The sequence below is a fragment of the Protopterus annectens genome, chromosome 11.part0 (genome assembly GCF_019279795.1).
Source record: "Protopterus annectens isolate FY-2018-M chromosome 11.part0, PAN1.0, whole genome shotgun sequence".
In the NCBI taxonomy this organism is placed as follows: Eukaryota; Metazoa; Chordata; order Ceratodontiformes; family Protopteridae; genus Protopterus; species Protopterus annectens.
The window spans coordinates 1,048,902,186-1,048,914,730 of record NC_056745.1 but is presented as its reverse complement, the minus strand read 5'-3'; the positions used below and the strand labels follow the sequence as shown (position 1 = coordinate 1,048,914,730).

Genomic DNA, 12,545 nt, shown 5'->3' with positions numbered 1-12,545 from the left:
TGCTTATGACATGCACAGGCCTATATGTGATCAGATATTTAGTGTTGTAGGAGAATGTGTGTCTTCAACCCACTCAGTATCAATTTGGAGGCCTAACAGTGGTGAGGATCTTGTCATTGAGATAAGAAAGTTAATGAGCTTTTCTGTTCCTCAAGACTGTCCTACTTTGAATAGCCTCTTGTTTTAGGATTCATTGTATATCATGAGGTCTAGTATGTTAAGACCTGCATACCCTCCTGTCTCCCTGGTGCTCACATGGTAAGAAAGCAACTCTCCGCCAGTCACCCACTTTGAGCCAGCCATTAAAGATGTTATCTTAGAAGTCTGGAGTCACTTTCAGTCTGTTGCTGTACCCCATCTAGCAAACAGATGCTGAGTAGTGGCCTCTGAGCATTTGTCATCATTTGCTATTAAAAAGAACATTCCAGCCCTTTCATCTTTATGATCTTGGAGGCTGACAAGTTGCCTTAGACACTGTAGTACATTTCTCCCATACCATCTGACAAGGATTCTAAAGCCTTGGACAGGTTTGAAAAGGTGTCCTCCTCTGCCACACTGGATTTTTTGTCTCGGCACTACATCTCATTTTTCCAAGTTCTGTTTCTTACTGATATATTTGGTACTGGCAAATCTTGGTGATCTTTAAAAGTCTGCATTCAAAGAAGATCTCTTCCATGCCACTTCTGTGGCTGTTTAGATAAAATCCCTAATTAACTGCCTTTAATGTGGATTGTGTGGATACTATGGCTGGGGCTACATACTTGAGATTCAGTTTTGTCCAGAATGGCATGGCTGAGCTCTTCCTCCTTTGAGGACTGACTCTCTTGTTGCATTCTGGCTACTGCATTCAAAGAAGAAGTGCTCTTTGGGCAAACCCTTTAGGCTCTAGTTGGTGAACTCCATAACTGGAAGCATTTCCCTTCGTAAAGAAGAGGAGTCCACCCAGTTATCTTCAAGGAATTTGGTCAGGGTTAGTTTATGAGCAAACCTTTCATTTTTTACATTGTGTTTTCTGGCTCAAACATTGGCCAGTCCATTAATTTACCAGTCTTTCTAAAATTTTCAAACAAAGTAGAGTATATGCTACATGTCATTGATGTGCACAGACAGTTGTGTTTTTATTTACACAAGACAAAGCAAATAAGAAAGTCAGATGTTTTGCTTCCTTTACACCAAACAGACTGGGTTGTGCACTTTCTAAAGTTACCTTACCAAAATGGATCACCAATTGTATTTCTTGGGTCTGTTCTCAACAAGGCATTTCCCTACCTAAATGACCCAAATGCTCACTCACCTAGATCTATGGCTACTTCATTTGCTTTTTGGTCAAGAAAATCTATTGATGATATTTGTGCAGCTGCCACATGGTCCAGTGTTCATACCTTTGTTACTCATTGCAAATTGGTCCTTTTATCCAGACATACCGTCTTTGGCTCGGCGGTACTCCAGAAATATCTTCCATGAGGGCCACCCAAGAGCTGTGTAGCTGGGGATTCTGTCACGTGTTGAAGAATAATGAAAAGGACAACATCAGATTTAAAAGTTTTGTACTCAGCATAACTACTAGGCATCTGTGTTGTCCATTTTCATTCTTCCTCAACTTCCCTCCCATCTCCCCCCGTCCTTAAATCTTCTGGAAAGACCTGTTGGTCAGTAATTCAGAGCTTACAGTTCTGGGTTTTAAACCCTTCTTTTTTCTGTCCACTATCCCTATTTCTGTCTAGATATAGGGTATTTCTGACAGCAAGCTCAATATGATGTGTTGGGAATGGACTGAGGCATTGTGGGTAGAGGGAGGAGCTCAAGAGTTGGATCCAAAGTCTTGAGTATGCAGCTGAGTTGGATCCAAGAATCTGAACTGAACCCATGTGTTGAAGAAGAATGAAAATGGACAACTCGGGTGCCTAGTTATGTTGAGTACATAACTTAATTTTTGAAAAGGATTGGACTCCAGAAGTATTCTAAAAGCTGCTACATGGTCCTGTGTTCATAGTTTTACAAAGCAATGTAAGCTTGATGGCTTCTCTAGGTCCAGATCAGGTTTTGCTAGGACCATTCTCCAGGGGCTCTTGGACACTTCTCCTTCCACCTTCCAAATGTAGTTAGTTATGGTAATCTGCCCATATAGCTAAGGCTACTGCAGCAGTGATCAATATGAAAAACAAACTATAGTTGAGTAAGTTGAGCTTACCATCCATAACAGTAGAGGTTTGAGTGATCACTGCTGCAGTAGCCACTCCTTATCTCCAGCCCCCTGGCTTTTCACTGTGTTTTGTATGCCAGGGCATGGACATTTATTTTCTATTATGCCTACCATTGTCTTTTCAGGGCTCAGCTTTCCTGTCTCTCCTCTGGCAGGAAAGCTCTGAAGGGCTTTGTGACCAAACTTGCTTTTTAGTCAGGTCATCTCTCTGCTTGACAGTTTGGGGTGTGTGAAAGGTACTCTGAAGCTTTGGAAGCTGGCTGGCTATTATATCCTTGGCAGGATATAACACCATATAGCAAAGGCTTCTACAGCAGTGGTTATGTGAACATTTACTGTTAAGGTAAATTCAACTTACACAACTGTACTTTCTGTTTGCTTTTGAAGATGTTTTTGTCACAGCCTGCAGTTTCTCTGATGGTCAGCATGCTACCTCTAAAAAAAGCAGGTAGATTGCATAAAGTTCTAGTGTCTTTCAAGTTTTTATATACCGATCCCAGATCTGACCCAGCATCTATAGCTTTATTTGGGGATTAGCATAATGGTTAAGATATTTATTGTATAGGTATACAGTATAGGGTTTTTTCTCATCTTTGAAGTGAGAAGAGGGTTGGCATAATGGTTAAGTTATTTACTTCAGAAGAAGAAATGTAATGTTTGATCCTGACTTTTGTTTTTGGGTAGGCTTGTAATTGTCTGCAGACTGATAACCTACTATTTGCTTATGAAGCTGTTGCCAAACCCTTGATAAGTTTGGGAAAAAGTGGATGCTTCTACAACTGTAATTTTTAGAATTCTAAACTGTCAGGCTTGTATGTTGAAGTTATCATGATGAGGAATGTTTTGGCATCAGTTTTCTCTTGTGAGAAAAATCTGCATTGTGCAGTTTAATGTCTTCTGTTTCCCAAGTCACTATTCATTGTTTAAAATGTGTTTGACTCTAAATTCTGGCTGCATTCTCAGAACTTCCCAGTTGATGTCAAAAATTAAATTTTGAATTCTGCCTTGGACAGAAATTTAGTTTTTGGACTTTTTGCGGAAGTTATCAAAAAATGTGAATTGAGGGGAAAGCAGAATAAGGGAAGCTCTCAAGATTTTGTAGGTCTCCTCCTCAAAGCTTCCTAAGGGATTCAGTGCTCCCTTGTCTGACTTTGCAAAAAAGAAATTACAGTCTGAGGAGAATTCTAGTATGCAGACATTTAAAAAGCAATTGTATTGAGGTTCCAGAAAGAAAAGACAAAACACCCAGAATGCAGACCAGTCAAAGTCATAATAATATGATGGACCTTGTATCCCCCTCCCTCTCCCGGCATTCACCACTGGCAACAGATTGTTTCAGACAAGTGGTTCCGCTTTCCAGTTCATCTACCAGACCAAACTCTTCTCTTTCCTCCTGTCTTGGATCATATGATGTCTTAGGGGGTAATAGAATCTGTTCCTCCACCTCAGCTAGGAGAGGGAATATTTCTGATGCTAAAGAATGAAGAATCTTGGAGACCAGTTTTGGATATTTCATTCCTGAACCAGTTTGAGATAGTGCCCAAGTGTAAAAATGTATTCACTTCACAACCTGATACCCCGCCCCCTGTTTTTGTTTTTTTAATAACTTTAAATTTAAAAGATACATATCATCCCATTCCTATTCATCAAGATTTAAAGTGTTCCTTAAGATTTGTGTGACTATTCTGATGAGGTCTCACCAGAATTATGAGACAAAAATGCGAAATCTTGCTATTAAAGTATAGTTTTTAGCCAGTGAATATTGGCCAAGCATGAATTGTTTTATTATTTGGAATATTGCCACATTTGTCAGCCTTTTTAAGTCAGGATTTTTTTTGTCTTGTCTGAATCACATTATTAGTTATCTGCCTTACCTTTTGGGTTGTCCAGTGATCCAAGAGTGTCACAAAGTGTCTTGCTCCTATGATAGCCCACTGCAAACTGCGGGGTATCCACATTTTTCCATATTTTGATGACTTGCTTATATTTGCAGAGTCTTTTTCAAAGTGCCAGGAATCTCCCTTGGATGAGAGATCACTTATGCAGGCTGGGATTCCAAGAGAACATTCAATTTTTTCTGTCTTCATCATGTAGGAGTGTTTTTCTGGGGTGCTTGCTGGACATTTCAGTGCAGAGAGCTTTTCCTCCCCAGGAAAAAAAATAGATCTATTTCTGGAGTTTTCTACTCAGACTTCAGTCTCTGCAATGGAATACCGCAGGATTCTGGGTCTCATGGCTTCCATGATTCTCATGATACCTCTTTCCACACGAGATAGATATAGTGGCATCTAAAGTCTCTCTGATCCCAGCATCAGCACCCATTTATATTTTAAATTCCATTTCTGGTATTTGTAAAAAGAGGTGTCTGGGTCTCCCATTTTACCCCCTGGCTATAAAGCCATCAGTCACTACAGACACCTCAGACTTTGCTTGGGGGGACACTGTCAGTGAGCCCAAAACACACACACCTGAAAGAGATGCTAGCTCAAATAAATGCTGTCAACTGAATCATCTGTACTCAAGAGCTCTTCAACTGTTTAGAGACAACTACATGGTGATATGGTACTTAGACAAGCAAGGGGCAGACCGATCTTACCAATATTCAGACTAGCCATGTTAATATGGGATACAGCTTTATAGTGCAATCTCACTCCACAGGCATCTTACAAACCATCAGAGCAAAACTGTGTAGCAGACCAGTTGATCAAGACCAGGATAGACCCTCACAAATGGAAGCTGAATCAGGTGGGCCTTCCAAGATTTAATCTGTCTGGGAGGAATTCCTTAGAGCTTTTTGCCTCATTTCTAAATAATCAGCTTTCAACTTGCTGTCCCAGGACTCCATGCTATAAGGCCTGGAAGAGAGATACCTTTTATTTTCGTTGGACAAGAAAGTTCCTATATGCTTTTCCACCTTAGCTACTGATTTCCAGGATACTTGTGAAGATTCAGAATGACTCCCCAAAGATATTTGTGCTTGACTGCCTTCTGCCCCAGGCAACAGTGGATCTCCCTTCTTTTGGAATTGGCTGGGGCAATTACCACTTGCTTTCTCACAGACTGGATCTACTCGCATAAGATCAGGGGGTTTTCATGCTTCACAATCCAAACAGCTACAACTGACTGACTGTATTATAGGAGCTTAATACATTTTAAGCAGCTGTTTTCTGAGAATGTGCATCAGGAATTAATGAAGGCAAGCAAGCCTGCTTACTAAAAAGTCATATATTAGCAAATGGAAAAGGTTTACTAGTTAGTGCCAGCCAAAGAATTAGCACCATTCAGGGCTAGTGTTTCTCTCTTACAGCATTTGTGTGAGATACTAGCTGATGGCCTGTCTTACTCATGAATTAAGGTTCATTTGGTGGCCATTTCAGCATGTCTGCCCATGGTTCTCCTTGTTTCAGTGCAGTTTCATGTGAAAATGTTTTTAAAGGGGTTCTACAAAAGAAGTGCCCAGAAAACCAGTGGATCCTCCTTGGGAGCTTAATTTTGTGTTTGAGAAGCTAACACTTGCTTCATTAAAACCAGCTCATCATGCTGACTTGAGGTTCTTAACATGGAAAACAGTTTTAGTCATTGCACTGACTTTTGCAAGAAGAGTATCTGAGTTTCAAGCTTTTATGGTGGGTCAGCAATGCTGTGTCATATCCGTATCTGTATAGCGTAGTTCCTAGTAGCTTGTCTAGTACAGAACCTGAAAGATTACTGACATTCTGCAGTTATTGGAAAGTGTTCTGACTCCCAGAAGAAATACGGTGCTGCTTGGGAATCTATGTAGGTAATATGATTTGCTATTACCATGACACCCTCCAAAGAAAATGTTACAGGTGCAAGTTACTTACCTTAACAGTAGACTCAGAGGTCAGTATAAAAGTTAACCTTCCTTCCATTCTTCCTCCCCTTTTGAGGTTGATAGTATAATGTGATTATGCTTTGTTCTTTGTTTTATTTATTTATTTATTTATTTCACATTTGTTTATTTATTTTGTATTTGTTTACCGGGATAGTCTGAGTGGATACATGTCCATGGTCAGCAGAGGCCCAGGGAGAAAACCTCCACATAGACAAACCGTTTTACTCACTGTAAGGGGAACTGTATGTACTTATGGTTTGTATTTCAAAGTTTTCAACAACTTGTGATGACCATGCCCTGACCCAGCAATCAAGGAGCCTCAATCCTCACCACTAACACCAGGGAGGTAGTCTCCTAGAAGAGGAAAGGATAACTAATACACACAGTAAAGTACAGTTTCCCCTAAGTGCACACAGAGATCACAGTCAGTCTGGGGCTGGCTGCTCCCTTGCTCACCAGGTCCCCAATAAATCTCCCCACTGGCACAGCTATAGGGTCCATGTCTTAGCCTAACTGGGCAAGCTAGAACCTCCAGTACCCTCTCTGCCCAACCAGTGCTTCGTGTCCCTGCCAAGTAGCTGACACAACACACACACACTTTGAGATAAGTATTTATACAAGTTCACAGACACTCCTGGGAAAGGCTGACACAGATTCTCCAGCTGTGCCCCTTTACCCAGACTATACGGTAGTAATTACTGCCACCACCCAGTTAATATCAGCTACTAAAAGGCCCTTAAAAGGGTGTCCAATTATTACTGTGCAATATTATTATCCAATGGTAGTATGAATAACAGTCAAGGCTTACTGTAGAGTGGCCTATTACAATAATCTCTATAAATATGCAATGTATTCTAGAGCTTATCTCTACACAAACCAGCCACAGGTAGAAGGTTTTAAAAATATTTAATAATAAATAATTAAAACACAAGACAAAACTACTACACCACAGAGATATCTAAGAGTTCAGAGATCACACAGAAACTTAAAATAATACAGTAGGACAGGTCTCATTTCAAAGAAAAATACCTAATTAATCTTTACTAGCTTTAACTATTCCTACAAGAAATCACAGGGCTAAAAACTTACATGTGAGCATAAGCAGAGTGCTGGTAAGTTGGCTATCAAGATCAAAATGCCTTCTCCAGTCCCTGAGACACAGTTTATAAAACATCACCAACAAACATGTCTCTGGGTCCTCCCCAGATTACATCATTCTGAGTTAGTTTCCATTACATCATTTCTTTGACATTTAACCTGGAGTTCCCTGGCTAATAGAAACTGCATTATTTAGCAAGCTAATGCCTGCACAGGAGAATACAACAATAAAAGGCATTTCACATATACACTCTAGCAATTAGTCCTTAGTTAACACAATAGACAGAATGACTTCAGCCAGCCTGACCGGAACCAACTTTAAAGATCAAAGAATGTCAAAAAATCATTTCAATTTCAAAAGACAAATTTGAAAGGCTTGACTTATTTTTTCTTTACAGCAAGGGGCAATGTTGTAACAATCTTGAAGTTCACATTTTGCAGTGTTTTTCTTTCATTTAAAACACAAGCCTGTACCCTACATTTGTTATAGAGAAAACATGCCTGTATTTTGCATTTATTTATACAAATTATAGAATTGTATATTAAATTCTCTTTGACTAGGCTGGCAGCCTTCGTCCATCTCTCCCCAATCGTCACACAACTGTTAACATATCTTGCTTGTTTATGTAGCCTTTTACTTAGTTTTCGTAAATATGGCATCACTTACTGAGCTGCTGTTCTTATTTAACCAAAACTGACCTCAATGTGTGCCTTTTATTAGTTCATTCACTACTTACTGTTACTGGGGAATGCCTACCTGTTTGTTATCACACCTGCTATGCTTAATTTTACAAAGGTACACATTTTGGGGTGTTTATTCATTGCATGCCACATGACACTGACCACCATTGAAATCTGTCTACCACAATTCACTTTTACCTCACAGGCTAGAAGCGATGAAAGAATGAACTAAAGTGGAGTGTGTATGAGAACTTCATGTTACCTAAGCTAGCACCAATGAAGGTGCACAAACTGCTTTGCTTCCTTACATGGAAAAAGTAATTACTGGCTAAACGTCCTGACAGGAAAATTGGATGCAGAAAGTGAGTAAACCCAAATGTTTAGACTTTTTATTAGAGTGACTTCTTTTCAAAGATTCACTATTATGGTTAGTGTCTTACACAGATGTATTTTCCTTTCACCTGCCTAAGGATGCAGGTGTTGCATTGGACTGCGACAGACCAGTTGCTACTAAGCCCATGGCACCCTTATGGGCCCATTTTTGTTTTTAGATGCTAGTCATAATCTCTAGAATGGTAGTTTATTTCCACCTTTCTAAATGTGGGCACCCTCTTCATGCAGTAAAACCAGGTGCTGATGATGGATGCTTTCCTAATGGGATGGAGACCTTAGCTGAATTTTTTCTTGGTTCAGGGTAGTGAACCCTTCACCCCCACCTGAGGAGAAGAGCCTACCTGTAAGTCAGCTGGAGTTGCAGAGTATTCCTTGTTAAAAGCTGTTGGAAACATGGGGGTCTATGTTATAACATCGATGTGTCAAAACTTTGAATGTTATAACATCGAACCCAAAACCATGAAAGCTGAAAACCCTGAAGACTGAGAACAGCGATTTTTTTTTTTTCCCCCTCTGGGAAAAAAATCGCTGTTCCAGTACAAAACACAAAACACACAAACACTACAAACTATTTCTAATGTGAGGTGCGTCACACCCCCCCAATGTGGGGGGCTGTGCCCACCCCCTACTTAAATATACCAACTCTGAAATCGCACCACAGTGGAGGAAAAAGCAAAGCCGCGGAAACGGCCCACCTAATTCTTTCCCTGGGAAAGAATTTGATGTTCCGCAGCTTCGATATTGTCAGTCTTTAAGGTTTCCAGTTCAATGTTACAACATTCGAAGTTTTGACACTTTGATGTTATAATATAGATCCGGAAACATGTTGAGACCTGAGCCCTTCTGCTGTTTGTCAAACAACCCGACAAAGGTGTGGTACATGACCATATAGGGCTAGATGTGTTCATATTCTCTCTCTCTCTCTATATATATATATATATATATATATATATATATGTATGTATATATATCTATATCTATATCTATATATATATATATATATATATATATATATATATATATATATATATATATATAGCACTGATAGTAGTCATAGACAGGTATATTCTTCTACAGCCATTAATATCCAGCTGAATTGAATTTGCTGGCAGACTCCCTTAGCAGCAACTGCAGCCCTGTCCTTGCAACAGGACAGAAGGAAGATGTTCTTCGTGTTTCACTGTTGCAGTCATCACAGTTGGGTTATCTGCTGGCAGTAGCCCTCAGTCGGCCTGATTACCAAAGTCTTGGGTCCAGTGTCGGTTGCTGTCTCATCTTCCATGATGTCAGGTAGTCAGGGGTATAACACATGCAGCCGACGCCATTACATCAGTCTTTCTTGCCGTGTGGTGCCCGAAGCAGAAGCAGTTCGCAAGTGCCAGTTGGCCGACTCCTGAAATTTTCGTTTTCGAGTTTCAGAACAGAAGTCTTCAACTAAGCTAAGTACCCTGTTGGGGAACCTTTTTCTTGCTCTAAACGGATGTCAGTAAAAGTTAGCAATTGTATTTCTTGTGGAAAGCAAATACCTCATAAAGATTTTAATTCGTACTGCATTCCTTGCTTAGGCCCAGACCACGACGTACCTCGCTGTCGGTTTTATGCCTTATTCAAACCTCAAACTATTCGCCGTCAGTTTATTTACACTTCTAAATATTTTGGTACTCTGTTCAATTATCCAGAAATGGCTTTGGTAAGCCACCCGACTACCGACATTCCGAAAAAACGCAAAGATAAAGACAAAGACAGACCACATAGGTCCAAAGCTGCCGACAATGCTTCTCCTAAGCTAGTCACCAGTTCACCGGTACTCCGTGAGGCGCTTTCGCAGCCCCTGATACCTGCTACTTCATATTCGCTGGCCTCTACTGAGACCCATACGGCGTCCAGTATGCCGCAAGAAGCTTCTTTGACTGTGGAACCTGCTGATGTCTCTACCTTGGATGTGTCCGGAGCCGCTGTGTAGGAACCGGCTTCTGAGGGTGTATTCAGGCCTACTGACTTGCATATTAAACAGATGCCATCTTCTTATTCAAGGCCTAAAACTCGATCCATGCCTAGAAAACAGACTCCCAGACCGCATGGTCAGGCCCCTATGCCTAAAAAACAAATAAGAATGGCTGAAGACCTTATTACTCTAATCAGGGGAAGCCACCCTTCCCCCTCTAAGAGACCTAGGACTGATTTTCCTTCTGATTCTTCTGATCAGGACTCTGAAATTTCTGTTTCCTCCGATGACCAGGATTTACCGTTATCTACTTATGAGGATTCTGATGCAGAGGACTCCATTCTCTCTGCTTTCCCTCCAGAGGATTTCTCTTTTGGTGAAACCTTGCATACTCTTAGGGAGCATTTTCACTGGGAAAGCCAGGATTACTCTTGACTCCAAAAAGAGGCTTAGGGATTTCTTACTCCTGCCCCAACACAGGTCTTTACCTATCCCTCCTGTACTGGACATTGTTGATGATGCCTTCTCGGAATCTAGCCTGGCCCCTGACTCTCTACCTCCTGCTCCCAGAAAACCTGATAGGTATTAAGGGTTCCTGACTCTCACAAGGTCCTCTTTAAAAATCCTACTGCGGATCCTGAGACCATTTCACAGAGAACCAAGGGCATTAAGGCTACTGCTGCCAAAAATCTTACCCCCTCTGATCGAGATTCCAGGGCACTATATAGATGGGGTAAGAAGGTATACACTTCTGCAACCTTGGCCATTAGGGCCTTAAACTGCCAGTTTCATATGTTAAAGTATCAGCAGTATATTATTGGATTGTTTAAACAGAAAATGATGTTGATTCCTGACTGTGCTGAAAATAAAGATTTACAGGATTTAATGCATTCTGCTGAACAAGTTGGAAAACATACTTTGCAATGTGGTTTTGATTCATTAGAGGCATCTTGCAGGGCTGCTGTCACTGAGTCTGTACTTAGAAGACATGCTTGGCTTAAGGAGCAATTTTTTGCCAGATCATGTTAAAGCTAAATTGCTGGATGCTCCCTTAAACCAAGACCAGCTGTTTGGCAACCAAGCAGAAGTAGTACTTAAAAAGATGGAGGAAAAAGCTAAATCTATGCAAACTGTTAAAGATTTCCTGCAAGTACAGCCTCACAAATTTAGTAGGCATTGGCCCTCTAAGAACTGGTCCTTTCCTGCCTCTTCCAGGCCTTCTCAGTCCAAACCCAGAACCAGCAGAACACCCAGGCTGCAGTTCCAAGGTACTCACAGGACTAAGCAGTGGGGGGCTCCCACTTCCAAAGCAGGGAGTAGTACGACTCCCCCCTCTGGTAAACTGTCTCAGTGACTTAACTTTAAACCTTCCATGCCCTGCACAACTGACTCTTTCTTTAGGGGTAAAGATTGCCCTGCAGGCAAAAAATTGTGAACTCATTACCCAGGACAAATGGGTTTTAAATATAGGTTCCCAAGGATACAGATTCCACTTCCACTTCCACTTCTTAACCAATCCCAAACGGTTGGCCAGATCTACCCCCAAATCAGTGGGCAGAGTCTCAAAAGCAACTTCTCTCTCTTTTAAGCATCAGGACTATTCAACCTGTCCCAGAAGAAGAATGGGGACAAGGTTTCTACTCAAGTCTTTTTCTGGTACCCAGAAAAGAGAATTCCTGGTGTCTTATCCTGGACCTGTCTATCCTAAACACATTTTTGGTAATCCCAAAATTCAAGATGCTAACTCTTCATCAGCTGCTTCCAATGCTAGGCAAAGATGCCTGGTTGGCAACACTGGATTTAAAGGAAGCCTACCTGCACATCCCAGTAAGGTAATCTTGCAGAAGATACCTACGCTTCAAAGCAGGCTACATTCACTAAAAGTTTTCTGCACTGCCCTTTGGCTTATCTGCTGTGCCCAGGGTATTCAACAAGTGCCTAGCTCCAGTCATTGCATTCTGCAAGCAAAGAAATATTCAAATATACCCTTACCTGGACGATTGTCTAATTCAGGCAGAAAGCCAGAACATACTATTAAATCATCTGGCATTTGTAAAGAAATTGCTAACTTCTCTGGGGTACACCATAAACAAAAATAAATTGCATCTTGTACCCTGCCAACAAATTGTATTCCTGAGAGCAAGCTTGAATACAACTTCCCAGATGGCCTACCTCATGCCAGAGAAACAAGTTCATTTGACAGCCTACTTCAAGCTACTGGCCACAAAGACCCAGCTATATCTGCAAGGAAAATACTGCAAACCCTGGGGTTCATGGCCTCCTGCATTCTACTAATTCCATATGCAAGACTGCATATGAGGAAACTACAATGGTATCTAAAAAGCCTATGGTGTCAACATTCTCAGGAT

General features: G+C 41.0%; 1 protein-coding gene across 1 annotated transcript in view; it reads left to right on the top strand.

Moving 5' to 3' along the window:
- Window positions 1-12,545, top strand: part of LOC122815018 (kinesin-like protein KIF21A) — a 1,294,913-nt gene that overhangs the window by 864,668 nt on the left and 417,700 nt on the right. The window lies entirely within an intron of this gene.